The following is a 12,223-nucleotide window of genomic DNA, read 5'->3' as shown; positions in this document are numbered from 1 at the left end:
ACCTGGTAAGACTTCAAGCTAGAATAAAAGGTAGTCTCCTGTCCAAAGTCAAGCAATGATAAAAAACCCAGTATTAACTTTCAACTGATTTTGGAACAATTATCCATACAAAAGAAATGAGGCTGGAAATGTGATCTGGTTTGCTTTGTAATAAGCATGGGCTTGTTTGTTTGTTGTTGTTGTTGTTGTTCTGGTTTTGTTTTGACTATAATAAGGGAAGATTATACCAGTTTGGAAATATGGAAGTCGTACACACATTTGTAGTTTCCTGGTTGTCCTGAAGCCTTTTCGAAAAGCAGCATCAGATACATAATATGATAGATCTCTAAACCAAGGCTGACTTAAGTGCTAAGATGTAAGAAAAGCTGACTGCTCTTTGAGTTTCTTCAGAGCTTTCGCACCAGTTGCACACTTACAGCACAGCCCTTGTCACTGTTGTTGTGTTGATTTATTCCCATCCCCTTTACTATCAAACCACTTCACTCTCAGCAGTTCCTCAGGACAGTCCCCAACAATTGGCTCCAACAGGGCCTTCAGCCTCTCCGTAATGAGCATTCACAAATGTAATACCTTCAAGCTTTTCTGCTACAGACTTGTCCTTCTACAGTGGTCTTTCTACATTTCAGTAATATATTGGCCCCATCAACTTGCTGGCAAACTTCCTGCTTCTGATGTATTGGAAAAAAAAAGGTTTTATTGTTAGATTTTGCACTTTTGCTCCTCAGAATCTTTTTTGTCCAGTTTTATTATGGCTTCACGTTTAACTCGCCAGAAGTTTTATCTTTTCTATATTCTTCATTTGGACTTCCACTTTTTGAAGGATGTCTTTTTTACTTCTAATAACCTCCCTAGTTTGCTTTTAGCCATACTGGCTCCCCTTCTCATCCTCAGTTCTCTTAGACTTCAGGAGTACTGGACCAGACTCCAAATCCTCTCTCTGAAAATGCCAAAAGAAAAAGAAAAAAATACCCAACTTCTTGAAAGCTGCCAGATTTTTATTTTTTTTTAATTACGTTTGAAACTGAAAAGCACGCCCACCCTGCAGCAGAAAACCAAGGTTCAAAGTGACTTGCTCCCTCTTAGATCCCCCCTAAAGTCATCATAGTTTTCCAGGATGAAAATAGAAGCATCTGAGAAGCTGACGGAGAATACCTTTCATGTGGGGAACCCCAGGAGGCAGAAAGATTTAGGTATGAGATTAAGTTCTTCAATATGCAAAACATCTACTTGCCGGTCTAAAAGGTTTAATCAGATCTTGCGAAGTGATGCAAGTTCAAAGAATTTAACGTGAGCATGAACTGCAGTGCTTGGGAAAAAATGCTGTGATGTTGATAATGCAAGAAGCTCTGAAGTGAATAATTCTCAAAGCGCGTGCGTGGAGCTGGCAAAGATTGTGCCCTTAAAACAGTGGTCGAGAGGGAACATGTGATTTAGTAAATCAGTCAAGCAGTGAGCTTTCATCTTTGGAGCCCTGGTTTATAACTTACTTAAGGCGTTAATTATAAGTGTCTTGGGTATCCGTCCCTCACTTAATTAATCTCCACACTTATGTGAAGTGTGAATCCAGATCACAACCAGAAGCTCTTCTAGCACAGATGGCCTCGTCTGACTGGGAGAGGAAGGAAAGCCCCTTCGGGAATCCAGATGCAGTGGAAAGACAGTTCACGCCTAAGACTTACAAATACTTGTGCACCAGAGATGCTAAAAGATTTCACTTTTTCACCCAGCAGTGATCTTCCGAGCCTGAGAATCCTGATCTAAACAGGGATCCTCAAAATCACCGCACAGTGTAATTTCCCATCGAAGAAGGTTTTGCAGGATTTAGTGCACAGCTATTATGCAGACTTTTCTTAGGAGGTTCCATTAGCTCGTGCTGATTCATATGGTGGCTAGACCTGTATTGTTAACCAAGCGAGACAGTTTAAAGCTAGCGTGGCTATCTACATTATTGTCCTATGACTGTAGAGTAGCCTGTAACCTTATGGTGTCTGGTCCTTCATTGTGCAGTGGTGTTAAATTTCTGATTCAAAGAATGTTGTCCATTGAAACTTCATTGATGAAAAGAAAAGGAAGCTGAAAGCAATAGGAAAGGCATATGAAGATGAAAGAGAACAGAGATAGAGGAAGAATCAGGTACCAAAAAGAGAAATAGACCTTGGAGAGAAAAATACGAAAAGCGGCAGACATGTCAAAGGCAATTAGATTGATTTAAATGCTTCAAAACGTGGACTTTTCTCCTAAAGCACATTAAATGGAGAAACACTAGCAAACACAGTTTGTTTCACTGCACTACACAAAGCACTCGCTAATTAAAAATAAATACATCAAAACTTAGATTTCTGTGTACATCCCAGTCTTGTTACCTGTGTAACTTGATTTTTAAAGATTTTTGATGTCTTCTAGTGGTGAGTTCATATAGAATAAAGCACCAGCAGATTAAAAAAAAAGACAAAAAGCTTTTTAACTTACCATTGTTCTTTTCAACCAACTGCAGCATGAACATTCTTCATATGATTAGTTTTACACGTGAGTTAAAGGTATAATTCCATAATGGACTCATCAGGTTACAGGAGCTTCTACGTGTAGTATTTATGCAATCTGTTTATTATTGAAAAGCTAGAAATGCACACACATTACTGCAAAGCATTATTAACCACTATAACAACATTCAAACATTAGATGGTAGTACTTATTTTAGTTTTTTAAGATTTTTCTGGTTTAGTTATTCTGCCCATAGTCAATTTTAAATTAGGATTACAGTTAACTGAGGCATTACAGTCTACGTCTGGGTCACTGTTTCAATTTGGAAGCTCATTTGTGTCTATCTTCTAGAGTACTACAACACAACAGTGTTCAGAAGATAAAATTTTGTAGATCAGGTATTATTACATGGAATATTTGAATTCCTGCCCCCCCGCCCCACAGGACAAGCAATATTTCTCAGATAGTACAATCTGTGTCTGCAGACCCACTGAATTTGGCCCTGCAGCTCCAGGCAATGGTCATTCTTGACGAATAATCACAGGTTTAACATCCTCAGTCCAGCTCCACTTCTGCTCAATATTTGCACTGGACAAAGTGTAGTTAAATAACTGAGTTAAACAGAAAATACTGCAATTGAATGAAACTATGAATAGTTTTATCATGAAGATTTTTTCCTGACTGTAACTACATAAGTTTTACTACTCACAGCGAAGATATAGTTCTACTATTATTATTCTAGTAGAGGATAAAACAACTTTTCCACTTTTTGAGCAGAACTAAATGTGTTACAGAGTCATCTGTTTATAATTGTCAAAGGTCTGGCTTCACAGCAAGTGCGAAATCACCAATAACTAACATACCTGCAAATTCCAGTCACCTTTTTTATATAGAAACAAGCTGCTCAATGATGCAGAAGTCCAATGTAGAAAAAAGGCAAGGGGTTTGCCACCAGGGACCTGGCTAGAGTACATCAGATAACCTAGAAGAAATATCTTTTGCAGAAATACAATTATTATTAAAACACAGTAAAATATATATTTGCCATGTCGCCCTCAAGGTTGTTGAAAAAAACTTGGAAATGTACCGCTTAATAGCTTAACACTGGAATCCAAATAAATGGCATCTCTTTTTATTTAATTTAAAACTTCTGATTTGGGGTTCATTTCCTAGCTTTTAGGGACTCATTTTTGAGTTGTGAGCACTTGAGAATGCTGTTATTTTTATCTCCCTTTTTCCAGTCAAGGGCAACCAAAACCTAGCTTTCTGTATCTGATTTCTTCTCATCGCTGTAAGCGCCGTGCATGCACACACATATAGGGGATCATAGCTTCATCTGGCTCTTATGGACCCAAAGTGCTTCAGAGGAACAATTTGAAATGTCATTACCTTTAGGACTCTTTGACACAAAAATATAAAGTTCCAGCTGCATTGTAAAATTACAAAGCTAAAGTGAATCTCAACTTTATTTTGCTTGGAACTCAATGGACAATCTTTGGTACAGAAATCAGCCAGATGAAGGATCATGAATTCAGGGCTCTTGAGCCTCTTATGGTTCATGAACAAGTCAAGCATGGCTCAAGCATGCAGGCAAAGTCACACAACAGCAGCTGTGTCACAGTGGTGCCAGCCCTACGGTAATCCACATACCCAGAGACACGATGGAGCGATCTAATGGGGAGTATTTACTCAGTTCAACGGTTGATCCCCACCCTTGGAGAGGGAGGTGGCTCCTTCAGAGTGCTGCTGGTACCTCCCACATGACAAAGCTTTCCTGGAATGCTCTGCCCCAGTTTGGCTTTCTGGCTCTCAGTTCCTTCAAAATTTCCTAATGGTACTCCTAACATCAAGAAAGTTGTTTGCTCCACCACTGGATGTGTCTTCCATTTTGTTTTTGACCCCTGAGCCAAGTAAAAATCACCTATGAGCAGGGATCTTGCTTGACATGAAAAGGCGTTATGTCTGCAAAAAGCATTAGTTCCTTAAGGAAAAAAAAAAAAAAAAAGATGCAGAATATACTAAGACTGTGCTTTCTGTGTGCCCTGATTCAAAGTGTGAAGACTGCCAGTCAGATTTCTACGGGGACTTAGAAGACACTACAGAATGAGTGGGACACAAGGAGATAAAACACTTTTATCACTTAATCAGGAAAGCTAACGCGACTTCCCATTCTATATGGGGAAAACAAAAAGGAGCCACTCCTAAAAAAATAAAAGCTTCATGCAAATGAGTATGTGCTCAAAAAAAAAAAAAGTGAGAATGATTTTTTTTCCACTTAAATGGATTATATTGAAATGTCACTCACCAAAACACAACATTTCAAATAGTTCATACAGTCCATCCAAAACATGGACAGAAATCCCACAGTCTTTGTGAACATTTTTTTTTTCTTCTAGAAGTGTCTACACTTCTGCCTGTTTTGTGGGACACCATGAGGCAGTGGAGGGGTGTAATACTGAAGGGAGTTTGGTAGGGGTGGCAGCTTAAATGAGAGCCATCACTGTGCAAATAGTCTGACAGTCATTTCAATTGCATTGCTTCCTGATGGGGATAGACATCTGATGGCCTTATTTCCATATGAGAGCAGCAGATATTTTAATAACCACGTCATTTTTCACCAGCAGGCTATGAATATTCAATAAAATATATTTCCTACACCATTTCTTATCCTGGCCTTTTTCCCTCCAAATGAAATTAAAAAGAAAATTAGGAAAAAGTCACAGCTGCTTGCTCTAGATTCTCATTTTCTGACTTTGTTGCTGTTGTTTTGCATAATGCTACAACTACCCAATGATCACAAGAAATCCTGGGTTGCAACTACCAGATTTCACATCTTTTCTTCCGCTCTAAATATTTACCCTTAAGGACTTAAAAGAGGCCCAGAAAGTAGTAACCACTACTGCTGTATCTGTCATGTTAACCTCTTCTTTGGGGCTGTTTGACAGAGTATAAAAGATGGTGTAAATTGTACTATCCTGACACCATAAGAAGTTTCAGTACAAAATTAATCAGAAAAAATTACTTTGGTTCCTTTATCAGATTTGTAATCAGAGAAACCACTGATTGCAGGAGCACAGGAACCGAGGTCCATGTTGATGCCCAGCTGCTGTCCCTTAAGATTTATACTTAGCCAATGATGACAGTCTTGTTTTACCTCTACTATGCCACCTGAATGTATAAATAGATTAGGGCCGTCAATATAACATCCGCCAGGAACTACAAATATTTAGGATCTGAAATTATTCCTATAGAAGTTAATGGAAGTCTTACTGGTGATTTTAATGAATGTTGGACCAGGTTCAAGGGCAGGGAAAGAAAAGGTTTTGTTCCTGTAAGTAGCTTAGGCCTATTCTGACCTCCACTATAATGTTGTATTTTTTTTCCAAGTCTTCAACAGGAACAAATATTTGTATAGGTGTTACACAATTGTGCTATGGGGAAATGTTGAATTACAAAATAAACTGCATTCCTGACAAATTGTAATTACTGCCCAGGAGAGTGAACACCAAGAAACTGCTTCCTCTCCATTGTGGGAACCAGGAGTGTGCTGTGCACCTGATCAGAAAAAAAGAAATAAAACCCCCAAATAAAAAAAAAAATCCCACAACCAGAGGAATCGCACAGATCCACACCAACATGTTTGGGATTTCAGAGTTCTGAGCAGATGTCAGATAGGGGACTGGGATAAGAGGGACCAGTGTCTGGTAATTACGGTTACATGAGCTAATATAAAGGAAATTTGAGATTAGAAACTCTCCCCCAAATCCAGAGGCCAGAAATATACCTCCTGTTTACCAGAAGTAATCCCTTTCACTTCCATGATATGGCTCCAGATACACATAACACATGCAAAGAGCAGGATCTGGCCTCTTCATGTCTTGCTTTTTCCACAGTGCTATATCAAGAGTTTCAAAGATGTGTCACCATCACCTCAAAGTGTTAAAAGAAACCCCAACTATATGTCAAGTCTCAAAATTCCTGAGATGTGCTAAAAAGTAGACTTAAAAATAATAAATGCTTAGCTCTTTTAATCTGCCCACCTCCTTTCACAGTACATAAAGTTCACATATTTCAGATTTTTCTCTAAAGCCACAAGGGCCAAAAATGTATTTCTTTTCCAACAAAAACTGAGATTCTCAGGTGAAAACCAGATTACAGTCCATATTGTGAAATTCATGAAGCCAGAGGACTCAACAGTGGGAAGGTGACAGACTCTAGTTGGATGAGAGCACGAGGTGGGTGGCCAGCCAGAGTTAGCAGGCGCTGATTCTTCTTAAAAGCCAGACAAAGCTAAATTGGAGCCAAGAGGTTTGTCATGTGGTAAGCGTGACCCGAGATCACGTTCATACCAGGTGTTCCTGCATCCTGCCATACAGGCAGGACCGCTGCTACCATCGATCCCTCAGCACATGCCCCTACCTACCCCAACACATAGAATTCCCCTCCATTCAGGCTCTCACCAGGCTGATGGGGATTGATGTACTCTTCCCTTCATGTCCAAAGTCCTCTCAGGGCCTGCCCACCTCCCTGGAGGGTACAGCGTCTCTTTTCACAGGAATGGGAGCACAGAGTCACCATGTGTGGCCCCAAAGACCCTGTGATGACTCACCCTCCTTCCCCACCAAGCCCAGGGCTTACACACTCTCTCTGCCAGAGGGGGGGTGCCCCTCAAGCCTCCACCTACCCTGGGGCTTACAAACAACCCTCCAGGGCAAAATGAGAGTTGAGGGGCACAAACTGCCTCTGTGAATGGGTCTTCAACAAAAGACAGATGCATGTGAGGTATAAGGCTGTGGATCAATAAAATGGGCACATTTTTTTATGTTTCCTCACCAAAGTGGAGCACCCTTAGGCTTAGGGCAAAGTCCTCAGAGATGTCCTCAATCTTTCTCTTACAGTTTATAATTTTTCTCTGAATCATTGGAGACGGTTAAACCGGCCGTCTGTCTCTCCTCTGTCCCAGCCAATTTCCTTTGGTCTTGTCTGGCCATGCAGTTAAATAAAAACAAGTTCCTCAGCTCCTCCTTCCTGAGGTACTTTTTTCCTTCAAAACTAGGAGGTTTTGCTTCTCTAGCCACTCCTGATTTTTCATTTCTAATATTTGTCGGGGAAGAGGGGTGCATTCTCCACCTGTCCACCTCTTGGGGAAATTACAGGAATCAGTTCTCATAGCTTCAGCCAATCTCTTATCCTTTATCCATGTTTCCAGCTAAACATGGGATGAGTAAGGCTCACTGATATACCATTATCCCCAGCTTCTCACCTGGGAAAAGATCAGAACCAAGACTAGTATGCTTTGCAATAGCAGGAGCCATGCTGAAAAAACATGCTGTATTGCATGGATGTCAAAATCTTCCCAACCAGACAAAGGCTAAGGCAATGGCTTTTCTTTTGTGCCACTACAGCCTCTTCCAACCAACCAGCTCTCACCTCTCTCTGTAACAGCCCCATTCAGAAAGGCTCAGACACTACAGAAATTTTTCACGTACTTGTCCTTACAGTTCTCCCAGAAGCAGGGACGTGCACCTTTAAAATAAATGGGAAACTGAGGTGCAGAGAGAATGAGTAGCACACCAAAGGTCACACAGGACCCCTGTGGTGTAGCAGATCAGGTTCTCAAAGGCCAGTCTTGAGTGCCTCATCCACTCAACCACTCTTTCTTCAGTCAGGTTTGGAGGCAGGAGATGATATCTGAACACCCTTTTAATAAAAAGAAGACCAGGTAAAGCTTTCAGATCCAAGACTCAAGCCTTAATTCTCCACAGAAGCTCAGTTTGTTCTAATTTCAGTCAGGGGCAGCTAGAGAGAATGTTCTGGGCCACATCCTCCACTTATTCAAGTGCAGAAAATCACTCAAACCAAGACAGCTTCACCAAAGAGTTGCCCACATATCATATTTACTTCTTATTCCTTATATGTAGCCCTTACCCAGATGAGACTGAGTCATGTAAAGCAGAAAAAAGGTGACACTCATCATGAAAAAGGGAGAGAGAGGGTAGAGAAGCAGCGCTATTTCCCCCTCCCTATTTTCCATAAAATCTTGCCTTTGCTAGCGTATTACTTTAGCAAATGAAGGGAGCATGGATCGCATTTAGGATGAAGTTGAGCCTCCACTCAGCCTCCACCTGTAGTTGACAGCTGGACCAATTCTCCAGTGCAGCCAGTTTGCTAGCACTCATAAACTTGTCCTTCTAAGCAAAAGTACACAAAGATAATGGGGAAAATTCAGACTTTGGGCTGAATAACATATATTTAAATAACTTTCCAACTCAATGAGGCATTTTAAGCTTTTCATTAGCAGTAATTATGCAAGAAGTAGAGGTCACCACTAGAAATTTTACAGAGCTTAAACAGGCAGGATTCAAAATGAATTTAAAGTTAGAAAATAAGATTGTACATTAGCACGAGAGGCAGATATTAACACAAGATGGAAGCTATTGCTAATGTGAATCATTATCTTGAAAAATTAATTGCCTTTTTTTTTCTTATGTTGCTTTCTTGCAACTTTTGACTATTAAGGCACAAAAGTTTTAGGTCTGAGGTGCTATTAACAGGTCTCAGTGAGGTAAATGAACAGAAACGTCATGTTGAATTAGCCCCCTAAATTATCATGCAACTAGTCATTTATGATTTCAGACAGAACAACAAAAATCCTGCCTTTGGGCAAACAAGATCTTTCCCTCATTCTTCCTATCTACTACATCAGGCTAAGCAAACCCAGAGAGAGCTAGAGATTTTGGTTACTCATGTAGAAACCAAAGTTCTCTACCCCAAAAATGCTTCCATGTAGGTGGATTCTGAGCAGCAACATTTATAGGATCACAGCCCTTGTGTAAGATGCTGCCTTTCTCTCCGGTAATATTCCAGGAGTAGCAACAGAAGAGCTGTAACACAGCTGGAAGCCCCTGGAAACCATTTTGATTTACTGAAGTACCTGCATACAGCACTGTGAAGCTGACCCTCGTGCTCCTTTGAGAGCAAGCCTGTACTTAGAAAATTCATCTTTCATTTTCGCACTACATGGATCAGAATCCCTGAGGGACTGTGGACTTTCAAAATGCAATGCGCCTACTCTTCGAAGGGTCGCGGTGTACAAAGCCAGCCTCAGCGCTCAGTGTGAGTGCTGATGCTGGGCTTTCCACCCAGCATGCTTTCTCGCTCCAGGGCAGCTATAGCCTCATTAGGAACAAATGCTGATTGTGCCCACGCACAAACGTTCGAGTAGGAGGATGAATGCAAGCAAAGATTTCTTGAGCCTTTGCCCCATGGCTTACATCTCTGTAGAGACAAGCTACATATCGGCTGCCCAGATCAAATTCTTAAGAGGTATTTGAACCTTTAACTAAGCAAATTTCACAGAGAGATGTAATCAAGGGCCTCTATCAAGATGGAATTAGATTACTGATGGGAAACACACTTCCTGAACGGGGGAGCCACAAGAAGAACGACAACCTGTTTGATTTTACAAGCATACAGATTCTTTAGAGAGCAATGAAGTCACCTGTAACAGGCCTGTTCTCTAAATGTCACTACTGCCCATCCAGAGGAACTTCAAGTATTGCCAATGTGATTATTCTAGGTTGGCAGTGCTGAACAAGTAAGTGCAACCTGACACATTAGTTTTCTTTCTCCATTTTTGATTCAGGAGTTGAGAGTTTCAAATGGACTGAGGAACTCAGGAACACACATTTGAAACCATCAGCAGGACATGCTCCAAAATCACAGAGCACATCGAATGTCTTGCTCTGCAGGAATCAGAAGAGGCCAAGTCCCCAGCAAACTCTGCTAAGAAGCGAAACTCATTTGGCTTTGAGAGCAATACACTGACTTCTAGCAGCTGCCAAACTGTCCATAATGGCTTTAAAATACACTGTAATGTAACAGGATGAAAGTCATCTGAGTCACAATATATTCTTATAGAGCAGCAGAAGCTGTAATTTCGTGTTCAAGCTGCTGCAAGAGTCTGGATTCCTTTAGAAATGGATGTGAGTTCACTTCCTGGTCATGCTAGTAAAAGGCCTCTATGATTATAGGGCACCAAGGCTCTATAAATGTAAAGTAATAAACTTCCCTTACCTAAATAATATAGGGGCCGCCTGTTCCTGTTTGAACCACAAGCTCTGATGGTACAAGTTAAAGCAGAGTATGAGTTAATTCATTCAGGGGCTGCTACTGGATAAATAATACAAAATAATGGCAAACGATTCTTCACAAAAGGCATATAGTGAGTTAAATAACGTGGACTCTCCTCAAATACGGAGAACTGCCTGCACGTAAGAAGTCTATAGTTTTGATTAATCATTTGTAATCTGATCAAATGGAAGAAAGCAAGCTGCCTGGTGCAAATGACTATTTTCCCTTTCTTAACAGCTGACCCAACAATTGGACACCCTTCTGGGTTGAGGAACAAATTAATATTCCTCAGCTGACTTGAAAGCATTTAAAGACTGAAACAGGCTGCATATGGGGATGTAGCTAGAAGTGGGTTAAGTAGTAGGCAATTAGCTGCATATAAACCATGAATCAGTCTGTTTTGATGATCAGACTGTAATTTCAGCTTTTGCCTTTTCAGTATGTTTCACAAACACAATAGGCAGGCTTATACTGAAATGTGAGCAAAATATAACTCTTCTGTTGAGTGAACACATTTCTTTTTCCTTCCTTACTGCTCTCTAGGAACCAGGAGGAAGGTTCACAGTGCAGCACTACAGACACTTTCTGAAGTTGTGTTTGTATGATCAAGCCCTTCAAAAGCACAAGGCAAAAGATTCACATCAACGTTCGAGTGTCCCATTGGGAAATGAAAGACATCACCAATATGATCAGCAGATCAGACTTTCTGTGTGATACCATGCTTTTAAGCAGTTCAGCGTTACTGTCCATAAAAAGTTGGTGAGTACTAAACAGATGATTTCTTCTAGCTAAAATTTTCCCCCTTCCTAAATTGAAAGTAAGGCTTGTATTTTGTGTTTCTTTATCATTTGTTGTTTTATTATTATAATATAATAAATACTTACATCTCTACCTGAATTCACAGAGTAAAATTATTACTGTTTGAACAGGAGACTAGAGGTAACACAGAAGTTCAAGAAACACCAAATGAGGAGTGCATTAATCTGGGGAATGCAAGAAAAAAAAGCAACACTTAAAAAACTCTTCAGATTCATCTTAGAGTTTCTGTCCCAAACTATTTTAATTGAAGCCATTTTATGGTTCAACTCACTTGCACTCCTTGATTTGAAAGACAAGCCTGGTCTATACCTTGATTAGTAACATAAAATCCGATCAAATACACTGGGTTACAGAAGGACCAGTGTTAAAAGAACGTTAAATGAAAAGAGGGTATAGCCATGGCTGTTTTAACCACTAACCACAACATCAGGCTAATTGGAACAATTTTATAAGAATTAATTTTTTTTTTTTTTTTGTATGTGATGATTTTTATTCTTTGGGCTTCCTCCCAGATTTCCTTCTACTCAGAGAATTTTATGTAAAAAAGTGTCCTCTGTCTGGCTGGAGAGAAAGGATAGACAGAGGCACAAGAGAAATGCTAGGGGAACCCATTCACTGAGGCCAGTTGCAGCACCATAAATTGTAATAGAACCCTACATTAATTTTGTCAGCACTTCATGCGTGAAATATGTCGTCAAATTGTACATATTTCTTTCCTATTACGCACACACAGGAAAACACCCTTTCTGCAAAGACGGAATCAAGGATACAAAGGGAAACAATTTTTCAG

This window comes from Nipponia nippon, unplaced genomic scaffold (genome assembly GCF_047370975.1).
Source record: "Nipponia nippon isolate SJK-2023a ecotype South Korea unplaced genomic scaffold, ASM4737097v1 scaffold_2, whole genome shotgun sequence".
NCBI classification, from domain to species: Eukaryota; Metazoa; Chordata; class Aves; order Pelecaniformes; family Threskiornithidae; genus Nipponia; species Nipponia nippon.
This window is presented reverse-complemented; position numbering follows the sequence as displayed.